The following is a 26,820-nucleotide window of genomic DNA, read 5'->3' on the forward strand; positions in this document are numbered from 1 at the left end:
AACTCCTTAACAAAAGGAATAGGAAAGCAGAGGCTAGGTCTTTTGGCTGGGCTGCACCTGAAGGAAGGAGCCTGAGACCCCGGGGTGGGGAAGAGAGCCCTGGTTTAGAGTGGCAGCTGGAAAAGAGGTTTTAGGGTGAGTTTGATTAAGTTTGTACTGAGGTTTCAATGTCGAATTAGTAAAGCGGTTTTAAGTATCAGTATTTAACACACTACCTGTGTTAGTCTGGATCTGCAAACGCGACAAGGAGTCCTATAGCACCTTATAGACTAACACATGTATTAGAGCATAAGCTTTCGTGGGCAAAGACCCACTTCGTCAGATGCATGTACTGGAAATTTCCAGAGGCAAGTATAAATATGCAGGCAAGAATCAGGCTAGAGATAACGAGGTAAATTCCATCAGGGAGGATGAGGCCCACTTCTAGTAGCTGATCTGGAGGTGTGAACATCAAGAGAAGAGAAACTGCTTTTGTAATTGGCTAGCCATTCACAGTCTTTGTTTAATCCTGAGCTGATGGTGTCAAATTTGCAGATGAACTGCAGCTCAGCAGTTTCTCTGAAGTCTGGTCCTGAAGTTTTTTTGCTGCAGGATGGCTGCCTTTAAATCTGCTATTGTGTGTCCCCCATAGCACAAGTCAAATGACATAAGCCAGCTGTAGGCGTTTCATTGCACCAGAGAGTCTCTTTATAGTCAGGCAAGTCAAACAAAGAGCTTGGGCTGTTAGCTTCCATACGGAGGCTTCCCATTGGAGTGCTTTTCAATGTATTTCCATGGGAACAGATCTGTGCCTTTCCTGTTGCTTAGGAGATGCAGTCATTGCTTTCTGAGACCTGAGGACATTGTCCTAAGAACATTTCAGGGTATTGAGGACCTCAGAGTGCCTAATGCTTGGAAGGCATTTTACATTGACAGATCAACACTACCTAACTACACAGGGAGAATACCCCCATCTCTATTACTACAGCTCCAATTTTGAGAACTTCAGTAACCATGCCAGATTATTCCCTACAGCTATTTTAGGTACTTAAATGTAATAATACGCTCCAATTTAAAAAACGCCTCTCTAAAAATGCCTTCCATTAACACTCTCACTAACCAAAACTGTAGGAAATTTGGCATTACCCTGCATTTTCTGCAGACCTGAATGGTTGGCCTGGTGTCACCTACCCTAGGCAGAGCAAGCTGACAAGATGTCTACCCCCAGCAGAGTCAGTCACTCACTCTTGTGTACAAATGGAAGGGAAAATATTTTAAAGTAAAATTGTAAAGCCACAAAAAATGGTGGGGGATGGTACATATTTTCCAACAAACAAGTCTTAGAATCATAGAATCCTAAGGCTGACAGAGACCTCAGGAGGTCATTGAGTCCAACCCCCTGCCCAAAGCAGGACCAACCCCAACTAAACCATCCCAGTCAGGACCTGGTCAAGCCAGGACTTAAAAACCTCTAGGGATGGAGATTCCACCCCTTCCCTAGGTTACCCATCCCAGTGCTTCACCACCCTCCTAGTGAAATAGTTTTTCCTAATATCCAACCTAGACCTCTCCCACTGTAACTTGAGACCATTGCTCCTTGTTCTGCCACCCGTCACTACTGAGAACAGCCTTTCTCCATTCTCTTTGGAACCTCTCTTTAGGAAGATAAAGGCTACTATCAAATCCCCCCTCACTCTTCTCTTCTACAGACTAAATAAGCCCAAATCCCTCAGCCTCTCCTCATAGATCATGTGCTCCAGCCCCTCATCATTTTAGTTGCCCTCCGTTGCACCCTGTCCAATATGTCCACATCCTTTCTATAGTGGGTGGCTAACTGGACTCAATACTCCAGATGTGGCCTCACCAGTGCCAAAATAAAGGGGAATAATCATTGCTCTAGATCTGCTGGCAAAACTCATCCTAATGCATCCCAATATGCCACTAGCCTTCTTGGCTACAAGGGCACACTCTTGCCTCATATCCAACTTCTCATCCATTGTAATTCCCAGGTCTTCCTTCATGCCTCTCATGTCACTGCTCATCCCTGAACCATGGAGACCTTGGAAGTGGGAACAGAGCAGGCACATTGGTGTCCGAAGGCCAGTTGGCTGTGGTTAGTGTGATTACTAGGTCATCTATTTCCTGTCCTGTTTAGAGGACTGTGGAGGGGTTACCAATATATTTTGGACTCTGGCCAACCCAGGGTTTTCATACATTTTAAAACTAGAAGTGACCACTAGGATTACCTAATCGGACATGCTCCGTAACTTAGGCCAAGCTTCCTTAATAGCGATATATATGGAGATATACCTATCTCACAGAACCGGAAGGGACCTTGAGTGGTTATTGAATACAGTCCCCTGCCCTCAGGCAGGACCAAGTACCATCCCTGACAAATTTGCCCTAGAACCCTAAATAGCCCCCCCTCAAGGACTGAACTCACAACCCTGGGTTTAGTAGGCCAATACTCAAACCACTGAGCAATCCCTCCCCCAGATGATAACAGATAATCAATTAATCAATTACCCGGTAAGCACCACCCTTAACAGGTGATTCTTTTAAGGTAATGGTTAACTAGTACCTGGAAGCAGCCCTCCACCTGCTCTCAGGCACAGGTGGAGGCCTGCTCCAACCCTACCAGGCCCTCTGCATATGGCTGTCAGCTCCCAGCCCACACAGGCCATCAGCTATGCTGGCCTTATATGGGGCCAAAATCAGTTAGGCTGAAGCAGCCCCACACGGCTCCAGGCCAGCTGCTTCCAGCCCCAGCACCCACCCCCATTTAATCACTTAATTTAATGTTTAACAGGTTAACTAGAATCATAGAATTATAGAGCTGGAAGAGACCTCAGGAGGTCATCGAGTCCAGCCCCCTACACAAGGCAGGACCAATCCCAACTAAATCAACCGAGCCAGGGCTTTGTCAAGCCGAAACTTAAAAACCTCTAGGGACGGAGTTTCCAACCCCTCCCTAGGGAACCCATCCCAGTGCTTCCCCACCCTCCTAGGGAAATAGTTTTTCCTAATATCCAACCTAGACCTCTCCCACTGTAACTTGAAACCATTGCTCCTTGTTCTACCATCCGTCACTGCTGTGAACAGCCTTTCTCCATCCTCTTTGGAACCTCCCTTCAGGAAGTTGAAGGCTGCTATCAAATCCCTCCTCACTCTTCTTTTCTGTAGACTAAACAAACCCAAATCCCTCAGTCTCTCCTCATACGTCATGCGCTCCAGCTCCTTAGTCATTTTGTTCATCCTCCGCTGGACTCTCTCCAATGCGTCCACATCCTTTCTATAGTGGGGGGCCCAGAACTGGACACAATATTCCAGATGTGGCCACACCAGAGCCGAATAAAAGGGAATAATCACTTCTCTGGATCTGGTGGCAATGCTCCTCCTAATGCACCCCAATATGCCATTAGCCTTCTTGGCTACAAGGGCACACTGTTGACTCATATCCAGCTTCTCATCCACTGTAACCCCCAGGTCCTTTTCTGCGCAACTGCTACTTAGCCATTCGGTCCCCAGCCTGTAACAATGCTTGGGATTCTTCCGTCCCAAGTGCAGGACTATTCTTGTCTTTGTTGAACCTCATCAGATTTCTTTTGACCCAATCCTCTAACCTGTCCAGGTCACTCTGGACCCTATCCCTGCCCTCCAGCGTATCTACCTCTCCCCCTAGCTTAGTGTCATCTGCAAACTTGCTGAGGGTGAAATCCATCCCCTCACCCAGGTCATTAATAAAGATGTTGAACAAAACCGGTCCAAGAACAGATCCTTGGGGTACTCCACTAGAAACTGACCGCCGTCTTGACATTGAGCCATTGATTACTACCCGTTGGGCCCGACAGTCTAGCCAGCTCTATATCAATCTTACAGTCCATTTCGCCAATCCATATTCCCTTAACTTGCTGGCAAGAATATTGTGGGAGACCGTAACAAAAGCTTTGCTAAAGTCAAGGTATATCACATCCACTGACTTTCCCATATCCACAGAGCCAGTTAGAAGCTAATCAGATTGCAAATGGTTTTAGGGGACAACCTTGGCTCAAATGATCATGAGCTAATTCAGTTCAAACTAAATGGTAGGATAAACAAAAATAAATCTGAGACTAGGGTTTTTGACCTCAAAAGGGCTAACTTTAATAAATTAAGGAAATTAGTTAGGGAAGTGGATTGGACTAAAGAATTTATGGATCTAAAGGCGGAGGAGGCCTGGGATTATTTTAAGTTAAAGTTGCAGAAGCTATCAGAAGCCTGTATCCCAAGGGGAAAAAAATTATAGGCAGGTGTTTTAGACCAAGATGGATGAGCAAGCATCTCAAAGAGGTGATTAAGAAAAAGCAGAAAGCATATAAGGAGTGGAAGATGGGAGGGACCAGCAAAGAAAGCTACCTTATTGAGGTTAGAGCATGTAGGGACAAAGTGAGAAAGGCTAAAAGTCATGTAGAGTTGGACCTTGCAAAGGGAATTAAAACCAATAGTAAAAGTTTTATAGACATATAAATAGGAAAAAAACAAAAAAAGAAGAAGTGGGACCGCTAATCACTGAGGATGGAGTGGAGGTTAAGGATAATCTAGGAATGGCCCAATATTTAAACAAATACTTTGCTTCAGTCTTTAATGAGGCTAATGAGGATCTTAGGGGTAATGGCAATATAACAAATGCGAATAAGGATATGGAGGTAGATATTACCATATCCGAGGTAAAAGACAAACTCGAACAGCTTAATGGGAGTAAATCGGGGGGCCCAGATAATCTTCATCCAAGAATATTAAAGGAACTGGCACACGAAATTGCAAGTCCATTAGCAAAAAATTTTAATGAATCTCTAAACTCAGGGGTTGTACCATTTGACTGGAGAATTGCTAATATAGTTCCTATTTTTAAGAAAGGGAAAAAAGTGACCCGGGTAACTACAGGCCTGTTAGTTTGAAATCTGTAGTATGCAAGGTCTTGGAAAAAAATTTTAAGGAGAAAGTAGTTAGAGACATTGAGGTTAATGACAATTGGGATAAATTACAACATGGTTTTATAAAAGGAAGATCGTGCCAAACCAACCTGATCTTCTTTGAGAAAGTAACAGATTTTTTAAATAAAGGTAATGCAGTGGATCTAATCTACCTCGATTTCAGTAAGGCATTTGATACAGTACCACATGGGAAATTATTGGTTAAATTTTAAAAGATGGGGATCAATATGAAAATTGAGAGGTGGATAAGCAACTGGTTAAAGGGGAGACTACAGCGGGTCATACCGAAAGGTGAAGTGTCAGGTTGGAGGAAGGTTACTAGCGGAGTTCCTCAGGTATCAGTTTTGGGACCAATCTTATTTAATCTTTTTATTACTGACCTTGGCACCAAAAGTGGGAGTGTGCTAATAAAGTCTGTGGATGACACAAAGTTGGGAGGTATTGCCAATTCAGTAAAGGATTGGGATATCATACAGGAAGATCTGGATGATCTTGTAAATTGGAGTAATAGCATTAGGATAAAATTTAATAGTGAGAAGTGTAAGGTTATGCATTTAGGGATTAATAACAAGAATTTTAGTTATAAATTGTATAAATGTGACATGGCTGTGAAAAAGGCTAATACGGTCTTGGGATGCATTAGGCGAGGTATTTCCAGTAGAGATAAGGAGGTGTTAGTGTCGTTATACAAGGCATTGTTGAGACCTCATTTGGAATACTGTGTGCAGTTCTGGTCTCCCACGTTTAAGAAGGATGAATTCAAACTGGAACAGGCACAAAGAAGGGCCACTAGGATGATCCGAGAAATGGAAAACCTGTCTTATGAAAGGAGACTCAAGGAGCTTGGCTTGTTTACCTTAACCAAAAGAAGGCTGAGGGGAGACATGATTGCTCTCTTTAAATATATTAGAGGGATAAATACCAGGGAGGGAGAGGAATTATTTAAGCTCAGTATCAATGTGGGCACAAGAAAAAATGGATATAAACTGGCTATCAGGAAGTTTAGACTTGAAATTAGACAAAGGTTTCTAATCATTAGAGGAGTGAAGTTTTGGAACAGCCTTCCAAGGGAAGTAGTGGGGGCAAAAGATCTATCTGGCTTCAAGATTAAGCTAGATGGGTTTATGAAGGGGATCTTGGCAACTAAGTGACCTTTCACTATCAGTGGTAAATAGGCCTATAGTGGAGTGATAGGAGTTACTATAGAGAACTTTTTCCTGGATGTCTGGCTGGTGAGTCTTGCCCACATGCTCAGGGTTCAGCTGATCGCCATATTTGGGGTCGGGAAGGAATTTTCCTCCAGGGTAGATTGGCTGAGGCCCTGGAGGTTTTTCGTCTTCCTCTGTAGCATGGGACACGGATCACTTGCTGGAGGATTCTCTGCATCTTGGGGTCTTTAAACCATCATTTGAGGACTTCAATATCTGAGATATAGGCAAGAAGATTATTCCAGGAGTGGGTGGGTGAGATTCTGTGGCCTGCATTGTGCAGGGGGTCAGACTAGATGATCATAATGGTCCCTTCTGACCTTAAAGTCTATGAGTTTATGAGTCTGGTCAGGCACCACTTGCCCTTCATGAATCCATGTTGACTATTCCTGATCACTGTCCCCTCTTCCCAGTGCTTCAAAATGGATTCCTTGAGGATCCTCTCCACGATTTTTCTAGGGACTGAGGTAAGGCTGATAGGTCTGTAGTTCCCTGGATTGTCCTTCTTCCCTTTTTTAAAGATGGGCACTACATTTGCCTTTTTCCAATCTTCCGAGATCTCTCCCGATCTCCACGAGTTTTCAAAGATAATGGCCAAAGGCTCCGCGATAACATTTGCCAACTCCCTCGGTACCCTCGGATGCATTAAATCTGGGCCCATGGATTTGTGTATTGTTTCGCTTTTCTAAATAGTTCCTAACTTGTTACTTTCCCACCAAGGCCTGTCCACCTCCTTCCCATACTGCGTTGCCTAGTGCATTTGTATAGGAGCGGACCTTGTCCGTGAAGACAGAGGCAAAGAAAGCATTGAATACTTCAGCTTTTCCCACATCATCTGTCACTAGGTTACCTCCCTCATCTAGTAGGGGCCCCACACCCTTTTTGATCACCCTCTTATTGCTAATATGCCTGTAGAAACCTTTCTTGTTATCCTTCACATCCCTTGCCAGCTGCAATTCCAATTGTGCTTTCACCTTCCTGATAACTCCCCTGCATTCTTGAGCAATATATTTATACTCCTCCCTAGTCATCTGTCCAAGTTTCCACTTCTTGTAAGCTTCTTTTTTGTGTTTAAGCTCACCAAGGATGTCCCCGGAAAGCCAATCTGGTCACCTACTATATTTGCTTTTCTTGCTGCACATCGGGATGGTTTCTTCCTGTGCTTTTAATAAGGCTTCTTTAAAATACTGCCAGCTCTCCTGCACTCCTTTCCACATCATGTAAGCATCCCAGGAAATCCTGTCCATCAGTTCTCTTAAGGAGTCAAAGTCTGCTCTTCTGAAGTCCAAGGTGTGTATTTTGCTACTCTCCTTTCTTCCTTTGGTCAGGATCCTGAAATCGACCGTCTCATGATCACTGCTTCCCAGGTTGTCACCCACCTCTACTTCCCCTACTAGTTCCTCCCTGTTTGCGAGCAGATGGTCAAGCTGCACATGGTCCCTTGTCAGTTCCTTTAGCACTCGTACCAAGAAGTTATCCCCAACATTCTCCAAAAACTTCCTGGATTGTCTGTGTGCCCTGTGTTTAATCAAGGTGATTAAAGTCGCCCATGAAAACCAGGGCCTGCGATCTGGAAGCTTCTCTCATTTGTCCAAAGAAAGTCTCATCTACCTCATCCATCTGATCCGGTGGTCCATAGCAAACCCCAATCACATCATCACCCCTGTTGCTTCCACCTCTAAACTTAACCCATAGACTCTCAACAGGCTTTTCTCCCTCTGAATACTGGAGCTCTGAGCAATCAAACTGCTCTCTTACATACAATGCAATTCCTCCTCCTTTTCCCCCCACCTGTTCTTCCTAAACAGTTTATACCCTTCCATGACAGCGCTCCAGTCATGTGAGTCATCCCACCAAGTCTCTGTTATTCCAATCAAATCATAGTTCTTTAACTAGGCAGGGCTTCTAATTCTTCCTGTTTGTTTCCCAGGCTTCTCGCATTTGTGTATAAACACCTCAGATAACCAGTTGATCGCCCTACCTTCTCCATCTGAGTTAGGGGTCCTCCCTTGTTGCTCATTCCTCCTTGTGTTTCTTCCTGGTATCCGACTTCCTCACTTACCTCAGGGCTTTGATCACCGTCCCCCAACGAACCTAGTTTAAAGCCCTCCTCACTAGGTTGGCAAGCCTGCCTGCGAAGACGCTCTTTCCTCTCTTGAAAAAAAACAGCAAGCATATGGTCTGGTAGCACTTTATAGACTAACAAAACATGTAGATGGTATCAGGAGCTTTCGTGGGCACAGCCCACTTCTTCAGATGACCAGAGTTATGATTAGAGGATAAGAAAATTCAAAATAAATAGGAGAAGGGAAGGGGGCGGGGGAGAAAGATGTTCTGTCACCCACCCCCCTACCTCTATGAATAAAGTATCAGGAGAAAGGGTGCTAAACCTGAGTAGATAAGATCAAAGTCAGTGAATGGATAAGGCAGGAAGGATACCATTCAGAAAGTAAAATGCAGGACAATGTAGCACTTTAAAGACTAACAAGATGGTTTATTAGATGATGAGCTTTCGTGGGCCAGACCCACTTCCTCAGATCAAATAGTCAGAAAGTACTTCAGAAAGTAGTTAGCACCTTCATTGATAAAGGTTCCACCACTCCATATCTTGATTAAGTCCATAATTAATTGAATTGAATTTGCATATGTATTGTGATTCCAAGCTTTCCCTTTGGATTTCGCTTGAGGAACTGGCCTGTGACAAGACCACCACCTTCAGATCTGTGAGATTATGGTTAGGTGAACAGAAATGTTCTGCCACTGGCTTCAGAGTATTTTCTTTACATATATCCGATTTGTGTCCATTGAGGTGGATCCCATCTCTTCCTAACAATCCTTTTGCCCGGAACAGACTCCCATGGTCGAAGAAACCAAAGCCCTCTCTCCGACACCACCTGCGCAACCTTGCATTTACTTCCTCAATTTGACTATCCCAACCTGGACCTTTTCCTTCAACCGGAAGGATGGACGAGAACACCACTTGCGCTTCAAATTACTTGATCCTTCTTCCCAGTGCTACATAATCTGCTGTGACCCTCTCAAGGTCATTCTTGGCTGTATCATTAGTTCCTACATGGAGAAGCAGGAAGGGGTAGTGATCCGAAGGTTTGATCACTTTCGGAAGACTCTCGGTCACATCCTGAATGCGAGCTCCTGGTAAGCAGCACACTTCTCGACATTCCAGGTCTGGATGGCAGATGGATGACTCAGTCCCTCTTAGGAGGGAGTCCCCGACCACCATCTCCTGTCTTCATCTTTGGGGGGGGTCGTGGAACCCCCATTCCTAGGATTACGCATCACATGCCTTCCGGTAGGTGGTGTTCCCTTCTGATTTCTTCCCTGAGGCTATGTCTAGACTGCAAGCCTCTTTCGAAAAAGAGCGTCTAGACTGCAAGCAGTACTTTCAAAAAAGCAAGCCGCTTTTTCGAAAGAAAGCAGTGAGTGAGTCTGGATGCTCTCTTTCTAAAAAGCCCTGTTGGCATTCAAGAACACCTTTTTTCGAAAGAGCACTTTCGAAAAAAGGCGTTCTTCCTCATGAAATGAGGTTTACCGCCGTCGAAAGAAAAGCCGCATTCTTTCGATTTAATTTCGAAAGACTGTGGCTGCAGTCTAGACGCAAGTGAAGTTTTCTTAAAAAAAAAGGCTACTTTTTTCTAAAAAAACCCTGAGTCTAAACACAGCCTGAGAAGTCCCTGCCAAAGCATTCTCCACCGCAGTGCCTGTGCAGAGAGCCTGGTAGCGGTTACTTATCTCTACAGGAATGGGGGATACCTGAGTTGGCCTTCTCCTTCTAGAGGTTACATGCTGCCAGTTCTCTTCCTTGTCCTGTACTGCCCTGACTGGCTCTTCAGCCTGCGGTGCCTGCAGGATTAAACGCTGCCTTCTATAGAGGAAGTCTCCATCCTCTCTGATAGAACGTAGGGTTGATACTTGGGCCTCAAGTCCTCTAATTTTTTCTTCCAAAATGGTGACCAGCTTGCACTTAGTGCAGATGAAATCCCTCGTTTCTTCTGGGAGGAAGACTGTAGTCGGTCTGCCTGCCCGGAGGGGTTCCTCCTCCTCCGGCTCAGTGGGCGGCCAGTCCCTTTAAGGCCAGCCCCGTTAGTTCCCAGGGAGCAGTCCGGCCCTTAGTTCAGGGTGTGACAGCCACAAACCACCCCCGTCAGTTTATAAGGGGTGGCCCGGCCCTCGGTGCAGGGTGTGGCAGCAAACCAACCCAGTTAGTTTATAACTGGTGGCCAGGCCCTCAGTTCAGGGAGTGGCAACACACAAGCACAGTCAGTTCATAAGCAGTAGCCCGGCCCTTGGTTCAGGGAAGGGCAGCGAACACACAAAGTCAGGAAGCTCCTTGTTCAGGAGGGGTGCAGGCGGATCACCTGTGGCAGTGGCGAGGGGGGAGACTGCTACCCAATAGGTGGGTGGCAGGGTGGGGCGTACCCACTGCGTAGGCCCACCCACTCCACTGCGCCCCGGCTCAGGGCCCTAGGGCAGCAGTGCAGACTGCTTCAGCTCAGTGGAGGCTCCAGCCCAAAACACGCCAGCCTAGGGGCCTTTAACAGCCCCCACTATCCCTGGGCCACTTCCGTTCTCCCCCCCTCGGGCGGTACCTAGGTGTCGGGCGGTGGAGGCAGAGAGTCCAGGAGGGTCTCATCCCACTGGGACAGCCCGGTCCAGTCGGTTGCCACTTGCAGGTCATGGGGGCTCAGCTGGGCTCCGGGTGCAGGCGGGGTCAGGCAATTGGCCCAGGCCTCAGAGTCAGGGTCCATGGAAGTCTCCGGCGGTGCCTCCGGTCGAGGTAGCCGGGGCTGTAGCTGGGGCCACTTCTCCTGGTTCCGGGGCAGGTGCTGGAGCACTGGCTCGGGCTGGCCCTGTGGCTCCTCCGTTGCTTCTGGGAAGGTAGGCTGGCTACGCTGGGCCTCCGCCTCCCAGGCAGGGAGCCAGTAGTCTGCCTCTGGGCCCCGGCAGGTAGGGGGCCCTGGCCAGGCCTTGGTGCCCACTCCCCAGGCTGGGAGTCCAGGAGAGGCCTCTAGCCTCTTGGCAGGCTCAGCCCTGACTGAGGCTGCTGCCTGGGCTTTTATAGTCCTGGGCCTACTCCCTGGCTTCCGGTCAGGTGACAGGGTGGGGTTAGCCTCAGCCCAACATGGCATCTGGAGGGTTCCTCCTCCTCTGGCTCTGTGGGTGGCCACTCCACCCCACTACAAAGACAAACATGACACATGCTGTGCAGGTAGCAACAGCAGACTTATCGCCATCCATACCTGGCTTCCTTCTGAAAGATTCCTCAGTTGTTATTAAATGCCTCCTTCAAGGGCAGGAGTGTAGTGAAAAGATGTTAAAGAATGGCAAGTGTCTCTCACCCCCTTCCCAACTCCCTCTCCAAACTCCCTGTTAACAGCCCCTGTTCACAAGCTTTTACATCCCTAATCCTTATCCAGTAGTTTCTGCATCAAAGCCATAAGTTTGGTTTAAGATACAACATGTCAGTTAGAAATAAACCCAGACTTGATATACAAGTTTAAAGTAATAGAGAATCCACCATATCCTTGGGCAAACTTTTATTAATTACAATTCCAGTAAAAAATGTGTACCTTATTTCTAATCTGAATTTGTCTAACTTCAGCATCCACCCGTTGAAGCACATTCTCCTTCTTCTGCTGGATTTAAGGCCATCTCCTATCAATGTAAATGTCTTCCCTGTGGATATTTACAGAATGTGACCAATTCATCCCTCACTCTTCTTTTGGCTAAACTAAATAGATTGAGCTTAGACAGACTAACTATTAAAGCAGGTTTTTCAGACCTTAAATCATCCTTGTAACTGTTCTCTGATCCCTTTCCAATTTTTCAATATCCTTTTTAAGTGTGGACACCAGAATTGGATGTACTATTCAGTAATGGGCTCACTAATGTCATACCAACCTGTTCCTGTTCAGTAGTCCCTTGCTTATACATCAAAGGATTGCTTTTGTCCCCTTAGCTACAGCATGACACTCCAAGAAAGAACCCTAAGTTCTTTTCAGTGTCTCTACATTGTAGGATACAGCAGTCCATCTTGCAAATGTGATATTCATTCTTTGTTTCAAAATGTATGGCATTGCTATATTAAAATACCTGGCATTCAAATTATACATGTTACCAAGCAAACCAGATTGGTCTATGTAACTGACATAACCCTATCATTACTTACCACTCCACCATCTGCATATTTTGCTGGCATTGATTTTATATTTTCTTCCAGATCATTATTGAATTCTTCCAGATTTTATATTTTCTTCTGATCCCAATTTGCAGAAAGAGTGTCAGTCCAGAAGAGGGAAGCATTTCTGACCTGGAGGAGGGCTATAAGAGTGGGTGCAGGATCTTGGAGGGGGCTGTGACCTGGGGTAGGAGTGGAGGAGAGAATGTGAGGGCTTGGTTGTGACTTAGGTCAGGAGGGGGCTGTGATCTGGGGCAGGGGATTGGGGTACAGGGCCTGGGAGTGGGTATGGGTTAGGGATAAGAATATTAAAACATATTTAAGTAACTGTATAACTGCTGAAAATTTCAATGGTTACATGTGGCGGTGGCAGTCGGTTCCCCAGGTGCTGGTGCACGCAGGGAGCTGGCTTTTAAGCAGGCTTCCCACGTGTACCAGGAGCCTGTGTGTAACCGTGAAGGTCAACCGGTGAGCCAAGGCTCGTTGGTTAACAGTGTTCACGGTTACACTTTCACAGTCCTAACCTGGAGCAGGGGTGCAGGAGGGTGACCAGAGAGTTGAGGGGAGAATGAATTGAGGTGCCAAGTGCAGGCTCTGGTCAGGAAGTGCTTACCTGAGGCGGCTCCTGTCCAGTAGCCCATCCTGGCCCTCGGGCATGCTGCCTGACTGCTGAACCCCCACACACTGCTCAAAGTGGCTGGCTGCAAGGGCCATGTGCACACCAGAAGAAGACTCTCTGGCAAGCAAAGCCCAGGCAGCTCCCACTGGCCAGTTTCTGGGAGCATGAAGCACATGGCCCTTGCAGCCAGCCGCTTTGAGCAGCACGTGGGGGTGCAGCAGGAAGGGAGCCTGCTCGAGGCTCCCACTGGGCAGTAAAATGGTGGCAGGCTAGGTCCAGCAGTTTGGCAGGATGAATCCATACCACGGGCTATATTTTGTCCACCTCTGCTGTAAGGCATGTTTTCTAATCCATTAATCATACTCATGACTGCTTGGTCTCCAAACATCATCATCCTTGAATTGTAGACCTCAGAATTGGACACATATTCCAGCATCACTTGCACTAATGCCAGATATATAGAATAACGTCTTAATGCCTACATCCAAGGATTGCACTGGGCACACCGCAGTGCTAGTAGCTCATGTTCATCTGATTATCCACCACTACCCCAAATCTGTTTCAGAGTCATTACTTCCCATGATAGAGTCACTCATCCTATAAGTTTTGCCTACATTCTTTGTTCCTGGATGCATATATTTCACCATATTAAAACATACTGTTTGCTTTCACTCAGCTTACCAAGAAATTCAGATTCTTCTGTATCGGTGACCTCTCTTCGTCACCCCTCCCACAATGTGTATCATCTTCAAACTTTCTTCCAGGCCATTGATAAAAATGTTAAACTGTATAGCTTCTATTTGATAATGAGTCTTCATTTACAATTATATTTTGTAATTGTAACCTTCAAAATCACACTCTGACAGATCTCCAAGTAGCTGTCTTATCACAAAGCAGCTCTACAAGCCAGATCCACAGGGAAACATTGGAATAACAGTTCATCCGCAAATTCAATTCACATGATAATAGACTCATTCGTGATGGAAGTTGGTTGGGACACTACCAATTTAACAATTATTGAAGGTGCTAACAGCTCTCTAAGGAGTATCCTTCCTGACATGGGAATCGATCTATTGACTTTGATTTTTATCTGCTTCAGTTTAAGTACCCATTCTCCAGATACTTACTGATGCTCTGTCTCCCACCTCCCTCCCTTTTTCTTCCCTGCCCTCTTCATTTCCCCTCTCCTATTTATTTTGAGTGTACACATCCCAAACTCATAACTCCAGTCATCTAAAAATGTGGGCTGTGTCCACAAAAGCTCATGATACCATCTACATATTTTGTTAGTCAATAATGTGCTACCAGACCATTTGTTGTTTTTTTCTGTAACAGATTAACTCGGCTACCCCCTGAAGATTTTGAGGCCTGTCAGGCAACTTTAAGTCCATTTAACATGTATCATGTTAATTCTATATAATTCTAGTTTTTAATCAAATGTCAAATGGTATCAAGTCAAATGCCTTGCAAAAGTCTATTAAATCAGCATTATTACCTTTATGAATCACCTAATCAATCATTTTCTGCTTTATGAAACTGGCCTTTTTAAAGTGTTTGGGTTACTGCTTCTGACCATGGCAATGGGTTCCGGCTTCGCTCTCCCTTCCAGGAGTCATGTAGTAATTTTTATTATCAGAAGTGGACTGCGTTGCAAGGAAGTTTCAGAGTCCATAATAAAATCAAATGTTATGCTCTTAAATTAGTAATCCCAAAATCTCTTTTGCATTACCCAGGCTCCCAACTTTGCATTACCCAGGCTCCCCTCCATATCCTTCAATTTGTTTCCAAGATCTCAATTCTGCATTGAGGTCTTGTATCTTTCCTCTTTGTAATCCTCCCCTTTTATTAGTTTAACATCCTCCTAACCACTCTAGCCACCTAGCACAGAGGTTCCCCATGAATCCCTGCCTGCCAGGCTGCTCCTAGTTTTTAATTAGCCCCAGCCCGCTGGAGTTCCCCATAAAGGAATTTTCTTCCCAACTACTTCTCCATGCAGCAGTAGGGTGAATGGGGAGGCTGGCAACCAGGTGTGCTGCAGCTGGAGCCAGGGCAGTGGTGAGGCTGTCCCTATTGGGGCAGCCTCATCATGGCCCCACTTCCAGCTCTCATAGCCGGTTTGCTGCTGCTGGCAGGGCTGCATGGCGAGTGGCTGCGGTGCTGCGGGGAGAGGGACGGCCATGTGGCAGGTAGAGGGGCCAGGACCTACCCCGGCTGTATGGCGGGGGAGGGAAACCAGGGTCTGCCATGTGTCGGGGGGACAGGATCTGCCATGGCCGCGTGTTGGTGGGGGGGGGGGGGGCTGCCACATGCAAATAAAATGTTTCTGGTCTACCAAAAGTTTGTGAATGGGTCTGCCAATCCTGGTACAAAAAAGGTTGGGAACCACTGATCTAGAAGATTGGTTCCCCCTACTCCATAAGTGGAGGCCATCCCAAGTATACAGACCCCTCTTCCAACAGAAGGTGAACCAGAATTCCACAAAACCAAAACCTTCTCTACATCACTTCAGACCCTTGTAAAGTAAGCTTAGTTAAATTAAGTCACTGTAGCAATAAACACACATTTTTATGTCCTTAGCAAAACAACACAACGATTGTCATGAAATCCAATAGATATGGCTTAGCCAAACTCCAAGTTTATGTTTTAGTCACAGGAGTAACTAATGAAATTATCTGTCCTATGCTATCAAGAAGGTCAGACTAGATGGCCCTCTGGCCTTAAACTCTATGAATAATCATTTACTGCAAGGTTTCTTGGATCTCCATTTGTAGCAGCTGATGATGGACATTGACAGTTCAGGAAGCTGTCCTTAGAGTCTGATTTGGACCTATGTATTTTTAAAGGGAAAAACAAACAACCCCCCAAAACACTTCCAGCTCTTCATTTTCTACCATATAAAGAAAAAGAAGATGGCACAAGCCTTTTTTTTCCCCAAAAATTGATCTATGGGTCACTTCGAAGTCATTCCCACTGAACTCCCTGATATTTACAAATTTAACTCCACCTCTGCACCATGATATCCCTTGTAATTAAAGAATTGTACACAATTTTCACATGGCACTTGTGCTGCCAGAGGAAACAGTAACAAATTGTTTTATTGTTTAAGAGCACTCAACATGCACTGAGTGTTTTTTTACAACCCTTGTAATTTTCCCAAATCAAGTCCAATTTCCATCAGCCCACTAAAAGGCACACTGTAATCTAAGGACTGTATGCAAATATGTGCCAAATGCATGTTTATACCATTTTCCAGGGAGGCACTAGAGCTGAGCAAAGAAACATAAAAAAGGGGCACAATGCATTTTTATAATTGCAAAACTGTATTTCTTCACCACTCTCTTGGTTCTTGAAAACAGCTGAACCACTCTTACTAAAGACATACAAAAATGTCATTCCCATGGAATATGACAAATTTCAAAGCAATGAGTAAAAGATGATAAAGTAAAAAATATGGGGAAATGACCCCTTTATAAATACATACACCTCTGCAACTTCAACTATAGGGTGTCCCCCCCTTTTTTTTAACAGATGTGAGATTTATAGAAAAATGAGTAAGAGGACATCTATCCCTGGCCCTTAAAACCTACCCATGGCAAAGGGGGGGGGGATCAATGCTGATATCAGGAGAGATAAATAGGGCAGGAATACATTATGAAAGACCTTCAAGATAAGGACAGGAAGTTTGTGTCTGATACCCTGGAGATGGAGCCAGCAGAGAGACTAAAACAAAATGACAGTGAAAATGACAGTCCAGGAGGATTATGAAAATGAAGATAAGAAGGTGATAAGTAACAGTCCACATGGATATGTCAAGAACAAATTGTGTCAAACCATCCTAATAGCTTTATTTGACAGGGTAACAAGCCTGGTGGATAATGGGGAAGTGGTAGATGTAGCATATATAGACTTTAGTAAAGCATATGATACAGTCTCATATGACCTTCTCATTAATAAACTAGAGAAACACAATCTAGGTTGAGGCAGGCTGCATTTGGCCCACCAAACATTTTAATCTGGCCCACTGCAAACCTCCTGCAGGTGCCCTGGCTGCCACCGCCCTACACAACGTGCAAAGCCGCTGGCTGCTTGGCCAGTGTGTATGTGCAGCATGGCTGTTGGGGGTCAGAGGGTCTCCATGCCCTGTCCTCACCCTGAGCACCATCCTCACAGCATCCCATTGCCTAGAAACTGGACAATGGGAGCTGCAAAAATAGTGCTTGTTGGCACAGGCAGCACAAAAAGACCAGCTGCCCCTCTTTCCCCCAAAGGTGTGCTGTGCATACACACATGTTGCCCCCAGCATCTGGCCACTTTGAACGCCATGTGGAGCCGCAGCAACAAGGGAGCCTGTCTCAGCATCCAGCTGGGCTGCCAGGCGGGAGCAGACTATGGTAAGCACCTCCTGGCTACAGCCTGCACTAGGCACCCTATCCTCTACTGTACCCCAATCACCCCTGCCCGAGATCACAACCTCTTCCTGTAGCCAACCCTCTGAAGCCCTCCTACACCCTGCCCCAGGTTGCAACCTGCTACAGCACCCAAACTCCCTCCCAGAACCCACACCTCCTAACTCTTTACTCAGAGCTCCCTCCTGTAGCCAAAATCCCTCTCAGACCCTTCACCCATTCCATTAATGTCATACAAATTGCAGCCCCTGACTACTTACCAAATGATCTGGACAAACTGGAGAAACGATCTGAGATAAATAGAATGAAATTCAATAAGGACAAATGTAAAATATGCCACTTAGGAAAGAACAATCAGTTGCACACATACAAAATAGGAAATGACTACATAGGAAGGAGTGGAGCTATGGTAACACTGTGTTCTTCCACTACTCTTATTACCAATGACCACCAAAGTGAACTTTGCAAGTCTAAGCAAGGAAAAGGACCCCTGTAAATTGTCCCCTGTAAATCCAATGCTTGTACGGCTGCTCCGAAGAGATTCAGATGCCTGCTCCGCTGATCAATGTAGTGCCAACAGTTAGGCTTTTTGTTTCTACTGGTAATGCAGATTCACATATGCCTTGGTGCACAAAAAATTTAGCCTGAACATGGATGGAAAAGATTAGAAAGAACATTGGCACTGATCCAACAATGGAAAAGAGAAAACCAGTTACAGAGACTATAAAGAAGTGATCAAATCACAAGGGACTGTATGACCCATTGGAAAATCCTCCTGCGAAAGTGACATAAGGCAGTGGAATTGATACTAAAGACAAAAGAATTGAACTGTGGAAGCCAGTATGTTGGCGTAAATATGGAGCTGACCAATCATAGAATCATAGAACACTGGAACTGGAAGGGATCTCGAAAGGTCATCTAGTCCAATCCCCTGCCCTCATGGCAGGATCCAAGACCCTCTAGACCATCCCTGATAGACCTCTATCTAACCTGCTCTTAAATCAGTATCCATGGAGACCAGGGAGGGAGGAATAGCAGGCAAAGAAGAATTCATTGTGTGACCCTATATGAAGGAAAAGAGAACTCAAAAAATGTTGATTTATGAATGGTGCAAGGATGAACATGATACCTATGCAAGTCAGTGACAGCCTGGCAAGCATCAATCACCCTTAATGAATGGAAGAGTTACTGTGAATGAACACCTTAAGATCCTCTTCTTCCCTTCTCCCCTACAGCAGGCACTCGTTTGTTCTTAACAGATGCCCTTTTCTCTCCAAGCCAGTCTCCCTGTTTTGCCACATCAATTCCCCCTCTACCAGTTATGATGAAGATCAACAACTCCGTTCCAGCCTATCTATCCCAGTATATTTCAATCTTAGCTAATCAAAGCACCAGTTAAGTTATCCAGTATTGAAGGAACAGCTCAGAACTAGGTCTGACTCCAGACAACAGTTCTAATATGCCCAAGATCCCCAAACCCAGATATTCTCCCTACCTCCCATGCAAACCATATACATCCTTCTTCCCACCAGAAACAATCCACTTTCCAAACGGTTAAACCTACCTGTACCAGACTAGGTGGATGATGAAGGCCTTAAGTCACATGTGCCTGGAACAATGGGAAACAAGAAGTTTATCCACATGTGTAGTGGGAGGTGGCTGGTTGGTTATGTCATGATGAATTAGCAGGGAAGATTCTGATCTAAGTGAAGCAGGAACTGCTGTAACTCAGCAAACCCAGGACACATTCGAATCCAGCTCTGAAAGGAGAAGGTAGGCAGTGAGTAGAAGGGAAGAGCTGAACACAACACACCACTGTGAACTTGCTGGGTCAGCACTGACTCAAGACATATCTTTGCAAGATGTAAGAAGAAAAAGATAGACAGGCTATCAGTCCCAGAGTTTGAAGAAAGGGTGGAAAGCATTTACTACTATTGTTGTTTCAGGCTATATTCCTCCTGCTGGACACATCTGGATTCTGGCTATAGCTTGGAAAGAGCTAGTTCAGAAGCTGTAACAGTGTTTGTGCCAGCACATAAAGAAAGGCTATAAAGACAGACTGTAAAGTATGATATTTGAGCAGAGACACTGTTACCGCAGCTGTACCAGGACACGGAAGGTGCGGAACTAGCTGTACTAAGGCAGGTGTAAATACAAATGCCTAAGGGGGGTAGGGTAAGATCCAAATAGCCAAAGGTAGGTAGGCTGGAATGGACCTGTTGATCCAGCTGCTGCCAGGGCACATGGACAGCATGAGTGGGTGCAGAGTCACCTTCACCTCTTCCAGGGGCAAGTCCAGAGCAAGTCCTTCTGTTCCTAGGGAAAGGGATGCAGATACAGTTCTGTCCATAGAAAAGAGGGTATCAATACAGCTGCTCCTTGGGAAGAGTGGGACAATTGATCTATGCCTATGGAAGTATGGTGACACATGATGCTGATTCTGCAAGTCATGCAGTAATGGGAGGATGTATCACAACAGGTGGAGAGAGAAAACACAGCTGTGCTCATAGGAATGGTAGATTATTACCCAGCTGTGTCTAGGGCAGCGGGGAGCTGCGGATCCTGATGTCTGAAGAGTAGATTGACCGAGAGGGAAGGATGCTCACATAGCAGTGCTAAGTCAGATGAGCAGAGCAGTGGTGTTCAGCCTGCTCTATCATGGCAAAGGTACAGAACCAACTCTTCCAGGGCAGAAAATCATCCTTGGTCTAGATCTAGCAGTGTCTGAACCTCATTTTGGCAAATAGGCAGAAATGAAGATGGACAGACCAAGGTATACACTATGCAGTGTCATTCTGAAATGAGTGAGCAGCAATATCAGATCAGAGGCACAGTATGTCAAAGCTGCTGCTGGACAGAGCCAAGAAGGGGGAAGTGGAAGGGTGATATGGGATAGTGTGGGTAGTGCTAGGCAAGGGAGGCCATGGCAAAAAACAGGAAGCTGTGCTGATTGTCTTTTGGAAGGCAGGAGTGAGTGCTAGTCTGAGAGCAGAACTAGAAGTCTCTCACAACAGAAGTACAGCACTGGACTGATGACAGTGCTGGGGTCTCTCCCAGGGAAGGGCAGCAGTGCCCTGCTGAGGACAATGCTGGGATAGGTCTGTCTCCTAGGGCTAAGGGCAGTGTCAAGCTGAGGGAAATTCTGAGGAGGGAGTCTCTCTCCAAGGGCAGAGGGCAGTGCTGGACAGAGGTCGAGGGAGCAGAAGAGTCTTTGTCTCCCAGGGCAGGTGGGGGCAGTACCTGGCATGTCTCTCTTCCAGGGGGGATGGGAGCAGTGTACCAGACTGAGCAGGGGCAGGAGAATGAATCTATCACGAGGTGAAGATAGACCCAGTCCCCAATGTGTGTCAAAGGGGCAGGAAACATGGTCATGTTGGAGATGATATAACGCAGAAATGGGGAGCAATGCTAAGCATGAGGGTCTCTTCCAAAGGCACAGCTGGGACTGAGGAAGTAGGGTTGGATCTCTCCCTCAGCAGGGGACAGTTCATTTGTCCCAGCAGCAGGGCCGGCCTGAGCCATTCGTGCACCCCAGGCCCTGGGAGAGTGGCACCGACCCCGGGAGTGCGATGCATGCACGGCCCCGCCCCAGACGCGCAGCACATGCATGGCCCTGCCCCAGGCGCCCGGCACATGCGCAGCACAGCCCCGTCCCGGGCGCGCGGAGCATGCGTGGTGCCGCCCCCACCCAGCCCAGCCCAGCCGCAGGGCCGACTTATCCATTAGGCACAGTAGGCACAGTGCCTAGGACCCACGATACTTTTAGAGGCCCACAAAAAATTTTAATTTCTTTTAAAATCAGAAGAAAAAAAATGAACTTTTAGGGTCAAAGAAAATGTTTTAATTTTTTTCTCACATCAAAAAAAATGAAACTTTTAGGGCCCACGAAAATTATTAAATTTTGCCTAAAACAGAAAAAAAATAAAATGTTGAAGTATTTAAAGTTATATCAAAAATAATTTTTAATATTGATATTTCAGGGCTCACCGAACTGCAGCGAGCCCCGCTCGCCAGCCACGCTGTCTGGCGATCTGCGCATGCGCAGATTGCATGAACCTGGCTCTTCCGGGTTGCAATCTACTTGCCACGGGTGAGTAGATTGCATTATTTGTCGAGTTCTGGATATTATTATGGTGGAAGGGGCCCACGAAGGCAAAAGTGCCCAGGGCCCACGAAAGTCATAATGTGGCCCTGCCCTGCAGCCCCGCGCAGCGCCCCCTACAATGGGGTGCCCTGGGCGGTAGTCTGGTCAGCCCGTAGCTTGGGCCAGCTCTGCCCAGCAGGAAAGAGTAGGTGAAGCCCTACAAATCCACATATAGTCACTTCAAATCCGCAGGTATCTGCATTAGGGATGTTAAAATGTATTCATTTATGTAAACATGTAACCACTGAAATGTCAACGGTTACATGTTTACACATGACGAGGGGGAGAGGCTCCAGTCCCTGCACACAACCGGGGCAGATGACCATTTTGCGGTGCTCCCCTTGGCCATGGCGCATACACGGGGCTTCTTGAAGCGTGGGGCCCGGGGCGGCTGCCCCGCTTGCCCTGCCCTATATCCGCCCCTGCACACAACCATACCCCCCACACTGCTGCCTCTGTATCCAGGGGCAGGCAGCTCCCCAAGAGCCAGTGCTCATGGGAAGCCAGCTTTTAAGCCAGCTCCCACAAGCACTGGCTCCTGCCTGAGGCCCCCGCTGGCACACGTGAGGAGTCAGCTTAAAAGTTGGCTCCCTGCGCGTACCAGCTCCCACCTCCTTGCCCTGCACTGTTACCTCTAATACAAAGGCAGCAGCACAGGAGGTTAGAGGCCTTGCATGTAACCATGCATGTTCACCAATGAGCCCAGGCTCATCAATTAACTGTGTACACAGGCACACGTTCTCATCCCTAATCCACATCCATGGATGCGGATAGCTACAGCTCATTTTTGCTGATATGGATGTCGATACTGTACACATTTTGTATCCATACAGGACTTTACTAGTAGGTAGCACCTGTTCTCACCGGAGGGAAGTAGCACAGTGCCTGGGCTTTGGGATCAGTCTACGCTGATGGAGGACACAGGAAAGGGCAGTACCCAGGATTGGGAATAAGGAAAGGGACTCGGGAAGGGGGGGGGGTCAGACTCTCTTAGAGGACAGTGGACGGGTCTGGGAGGAGTTGGCCACCCTCTTACAGAAGAAGGGGCTAGGGCTGAGGGCAATCTCCCAGGCAGAGGAAGGGGCAAAGCCCAGGGCTGGGGACAGAGGAAGGAGCTGGAGGGCTGGTCTCCCTTCGGTGGGGAAAGGGACGATACCTGGGATAGGGGAAGAGGTTGGGGGGTTGGTCTCCCCGGTGAGAGCAGGGGAGAAGGCAGTGATGGGCTGGGGAGTCACTTTCTCCCTGGCAAGGGAATGGGCAGTGCCCAGGCTGGGGGGATCGGTCTCCCCCTGCCAGGAGAAGTGGCTGGGGATTGACTAGATTCGTCTCTCTGGTAGGGTAATTGAAGCAAAATGCAGGACAATGTAGCACTTTAAAGACTAACAAGATGGTTTATTAGATGATGAGCTTTCGTGGGCCAGACCCACTTCCTAGGGTAATGGGAGGGGGCAGTGCCTGGGCTGGGGGTCAGGACAGAGGAAGGGGCTGAGAGTTCAGTCTTCCCTTTCCAGGAATAGGGGACCAGTCCCCACCACCGTTAAGAGCAGGGGAAGGAGCTGGGAGGCCAGTCCCCCCTGGGAAGGAACTGAGGGGGTCAGGCTCCCATGGCAGAAGGGAGGAGTGTCTGGAGGTCAGTCTACCCCAGCAGTGTGGCAGAAATAAGCACGTGGGGGTCAGTCTGCCACGTCCAGGCAGCAGAGAAAGGAACAGCGCCCGGCTGGGGGCAGAGGTCGGAGCTGGGGGTCAGTCTCCCCGGGATAGCTAGGAGGGGGCAGAGCCTGGACGGGGGTCGGTCCCCCCCCCGGAGTCGGAGCTGGGGGTCGGTCTCCCCGGAGTAGGCAGGAGGGGGCAGAGCCTGGACGGGGGTCGGTCCCCCCCCCCCGGGTCGGAGCAGGGGGGTCGGTCTCCCCGGAGTAGGCAGGAGGGGGCAGAGCCTGGACGGGGGTCGGTCCCCCCCCGGGTCGGAGCGGGGGGGTCGGTCTCCCCGGAGTAGGCAGGAGGGGGCAGAGCCTGGACTGGGGTCGGTCCCCCCCCCCCCGGGTCAGAGCGGGGGGGTCGGTCTCCCCGGGGTAGCTAGGAGGGGGCAGAGCCAGGACGGGGGTCGGTCCCCCCCCGGGGTCGGAGCGGGGGGGGGGGTCGGTCTCCCCGGAGTAGCTAGGAGGGGGCAGAGCCTGGACGGGGGTCAGTCCCCCCCCGGGTCGGAGCGGGAGGGGTCGGTCTCCCTGGGGTAGGCAGGAGGGGGCAGAGCCTGGACGGGGGTCAGTCCCCCCCCGGGTCGGAGCGGGAGGGGTCGGTCTCCCCGGGGTAGCTAGGAGGGGGCAGAGCCTGGACGGGGGTCGGTCCCCCCCCCCCGGGTCGGAGCTGGGGGTCAGTCTCCCCGGGGTAGCCAGGAGGGGGCAGAGCCTGGACGGGGGTCGGTCCCCCCCGGGTCGGAGCTGGGGGTCAGTCTCCCCGGAGTAGCCAGGAGGGGGCAGAGCCTGGACGGGGGTCGGTCCCCCCCCCCGGGGTCGGAGCGGGGGGGTCAGTCTCCCCGGGATAGCTAGGAGGGGGCAGAGCCTGGACGGGGGTCGGTCCCCCCCCCGGGGTCGGAGCGGGGGGTCGGTCTCCCCGGGGTAGCTAGGAGGGGGCAGAGCCTGGACGGGGGTCGGTCCCCCCCGGGTCGGAGCGGGGGGTCAGTCTCCCCGGAGTAGGCAGGAGGGGACAGAGCCTGGACGGGGGTCGGTCCCCCCCGGGTCGGAGCGGGGGTCGGTCTCCCCGGGGTAGCTAGGAGGGGGCAGAGCCTGGACGGGGGTCGGTCCCCCCCGGGTCGGAGCTGGGGGTCGGTCTCCCCGGAGTAGGCAGGAGGGGGCAGAGCCTGGATGGGGGTCGGTCCCCCCCGGGTCAGAGCGGGGGGGTCGGTCTCCCCGGGGTAGGTAGGAGGGGGCAGAGCCTGGACGGGGGTCGGTCCCCCCCGGGTCGGAGCTGGGGGTCGGTCTCCCCGGAGTAGGCAGGAGGGGGCAGAGCCTGGACGGGGGTCGGTCCCCCCCCCGGGTCGGAGCGGGGGGGTCGGTCTCCCCGGAGTAGGCAGGAGGGGGCAGAGCCTGGACGGGGGTCGGTCCCCCCCCGGGTCAGAGCGGGGGGTCAGTTTCCCCGGGGTAGCCAGGAGGGGGCAGAGCCAGGACGGGGGTCGGTCCCCCCCGGGTCGGAGCTGGGGGTCAGTCTCCCCGGGATAGCTAGGAGGGGGCAGAGCCTGGACGGGGGTCGGTCCCCCCCGGGTCGGAGCGGGGGGTCAGTCTCCCCGGAGTAGGCAGGAGGGGACAGAGCCTGGACGGGGGTCGGTCCCCCCCGGGTCGGAGCGGGGGTCGGTCTCCCCGGGGTAGCTAGGAGGGGGCAGAGCCTGGACGGGGGTCGGTCCCCCCCGGGTCGGAGCTGGGGGTCGGTCTCCCCGGAGTAGGCAGGAGGGGGCAGAGCCTGGATGGGGGTCGGTCCCCCCCGGGTCGGAGCGGGGGGGTCGGTCTCCCCGGGGTAGGTAGGAGGGGGCAGAGCCTGGACGGGGGTCGGTCCCCCCCGGGTCGGAGCTGGGGGTCGGTCTCCCCGGAGTAGGCAGGAGGGGGCAGAGCCTGGACGGGGGTCGGTCCCCACCCCGGGTCGGAGCTGGGGGTCGGTCTCCCCAGAGTAGGCAGGAGGGGACAGAGCCTGGACGGGGGTCGGTCCCCCCCCGGGTCAGAGCGGGGGGTCAGTTTCCCCGGGGTAGCCAGGAGGGGGCAGAGCCAGGACGGGGGTCGGTCCCCCCCGGGTCGGAGCTGGGGGTCAGTCTCCCCGGGGTAGCCAGGAGGGGGCAGAGCCAGGACGGGGGTCGGTCCCCCCCGGGTCGGAGCGGGGGGTCGGTCTCCCCGGGGTAGCTAGGAGGGGGCAGAGCCTGGACGGGGGTCGGTCCCCCCCCGGGTCAGAGCGGGGGGGTCAGTCTCCCCGGGGTAGCTAGGAGGGGGCAGAGCCTGGACGGGGGTCGGTCCCCCCCCCGGGTCGGAGCTGGGGGTCGGTCTCCCCGGGGTAGGCAGGAGGGGGCAGAGCCTGGACGGGGGTCGGTCCCCCCCCGGGTCGGAGCGGGGGGGTCGGTCTCCCCGGGGTAGGCAGGAGGGGGCAGAGCCTGGACGGGGGTCGGTCCCCCCCCGGGTCAGAGCGGGGGGGTCAGTCTCCCCGGGATAGCTAGGAGGGGGCAGAGCCTGGACGGGGGTCGGTCCCCCCCCGGGTCAGAGCGGGGGGGTCGGTCTCCCCGGGGTAGCTAGGAGGGGGCAGAGCCTGGACGGGGGTCGGTCCCCCCCCCGGGTCGGAGCGGGGGGGTCGGTCTCCCCGGGGTAGCTAGGAGGGGGCAGAGCCTGGACGGGGGTCGGTCCCCCCCGGGTCGGAGCTGGGGGTCGGTCTCCCCGGGGTAGCTAGGAGGGGGCAGAGCCTGGACGGGGGTCGGTCCCCCCCCGGGTCAGAGCGGGGGGGTCGGTCTCCCCGGGGTAGCTAGGAGGGGGCAGAGCCTGGACGGGGGTCGGTCCCCCCCGGGTCGGAGCGGGGGGGTCGGTCTCCCCGGGGTAGCTAGGAGGGGGCAGAGCCTGGACGGGGGTCGGTCCCCCCCCCGGGGTCGGAGCGGGGGGGTCGGTCTCCCCGGGATAGCTAGGAGGGGGCAGAGCCTGGACGGGGGTCGGTCCCCCCCGGGTCGGAGCGGGGGGGGTCGGTCTCCGGGGGGAGGCAGTGCCCGCGGGGGGCGGGGTCGGGGGGGGCCGGGGGCCGCTCACCTCACGTCCATGCTCCTCCCCGCGGTCCCGGGTCTCCCGCTCCCGCACCGGGGCCGCGGCTCCTTCCCGCGCGCGGGGCGCCTGCGCGGCGCTGCGGAGAGCGGGGGCCGTTCGGGAGCGACACGCGCCTCCCCCCGCACGGGGCGCGAGCGGGAGCCGGGCGTGGAACCCCCCCCCCCCCAGCCGGGCACTGATACCCCCCCCTCAGCTGGGCGTGGAACCCCCCCCCCCCAGCCGGGCAGGGAACCCCCCCGAGCCGGGCACTGAGACCCCCCCCTCAGCCGGGCGCGGAACCCCCCCCAGCCGGGCACTGACTCCCCCCCTCAGCCGGGCGTGGAACCCCCCCCAGCCGGGCACTGAGACACCCCCTCCGCTCCGAGCCGGGCACTGAGAACCCCCTCCCCACAGCCGGGCGCTGAGATCCCCCCTCCGCTCCGAGCCGGGCACTGAGAACCCCCCCCCCAGCCGGGCACTGACCCTGCTCCCCCCAGCCAGGCGTGGACACCCCCCCCCGTCAGCCGGGCATTGAGAG

General features: G+C 51.0%; 1 protein-coding gene across 9 annotated transcripts in view; it reads right to left on the bottom strand.

The window, feature by feature from the left end:
- SMARCD3 (SWI/SNF related BAF chromatin remodeling complex subunit D3) overlaps window positions 1-26,423 on the bottom strand; it is a 290,614-nt gene extending 264,191 nt beyond the window's left edge. For 5 of the 9 annotated variants that reach the window (XM_075917553.1, XM_075917542.1, XM_075917550.1 and 2 more), the window contains exons 1-3: window positions 26,289-26,423; window positions 18,946-19,141; window positions 17,642-17,671 (exon numbers count right to left, since the gene is read on the bottom strand). The gene's annotated coding sequence lies outside the window, so the exon portion shown is untranslated. The remainder of the gene's footprint in view (window positions 1-17,641; window positions 17,672-18,945; window positions 19,142-26,288) is intronic. The other 4 variants (XM_075917551.1, XM_075917539.1, XM_075917552.1 and 1 more) reach the window with 1 other exon arrangement.
- Window positions 26,424-26,820: the final 397 nt, after the last annotated feature.

This window comes from Pelodiscus sinensis, unplaced genomic scaffold, assembly GCF_049634645.1.
Source record: "Pelodiscus sinensis isolate JC-2024 unplaced genomic scaffold, ASM4963464v1 ctg63, whole genome shotgun sequence".
In the NCBI taxonomy this organism is placed as follows: Eukaryota; Metazoa; Chordata; order Testudines; family Trionychidae; genus Pelodiscus; species Pelodiscus sinensis.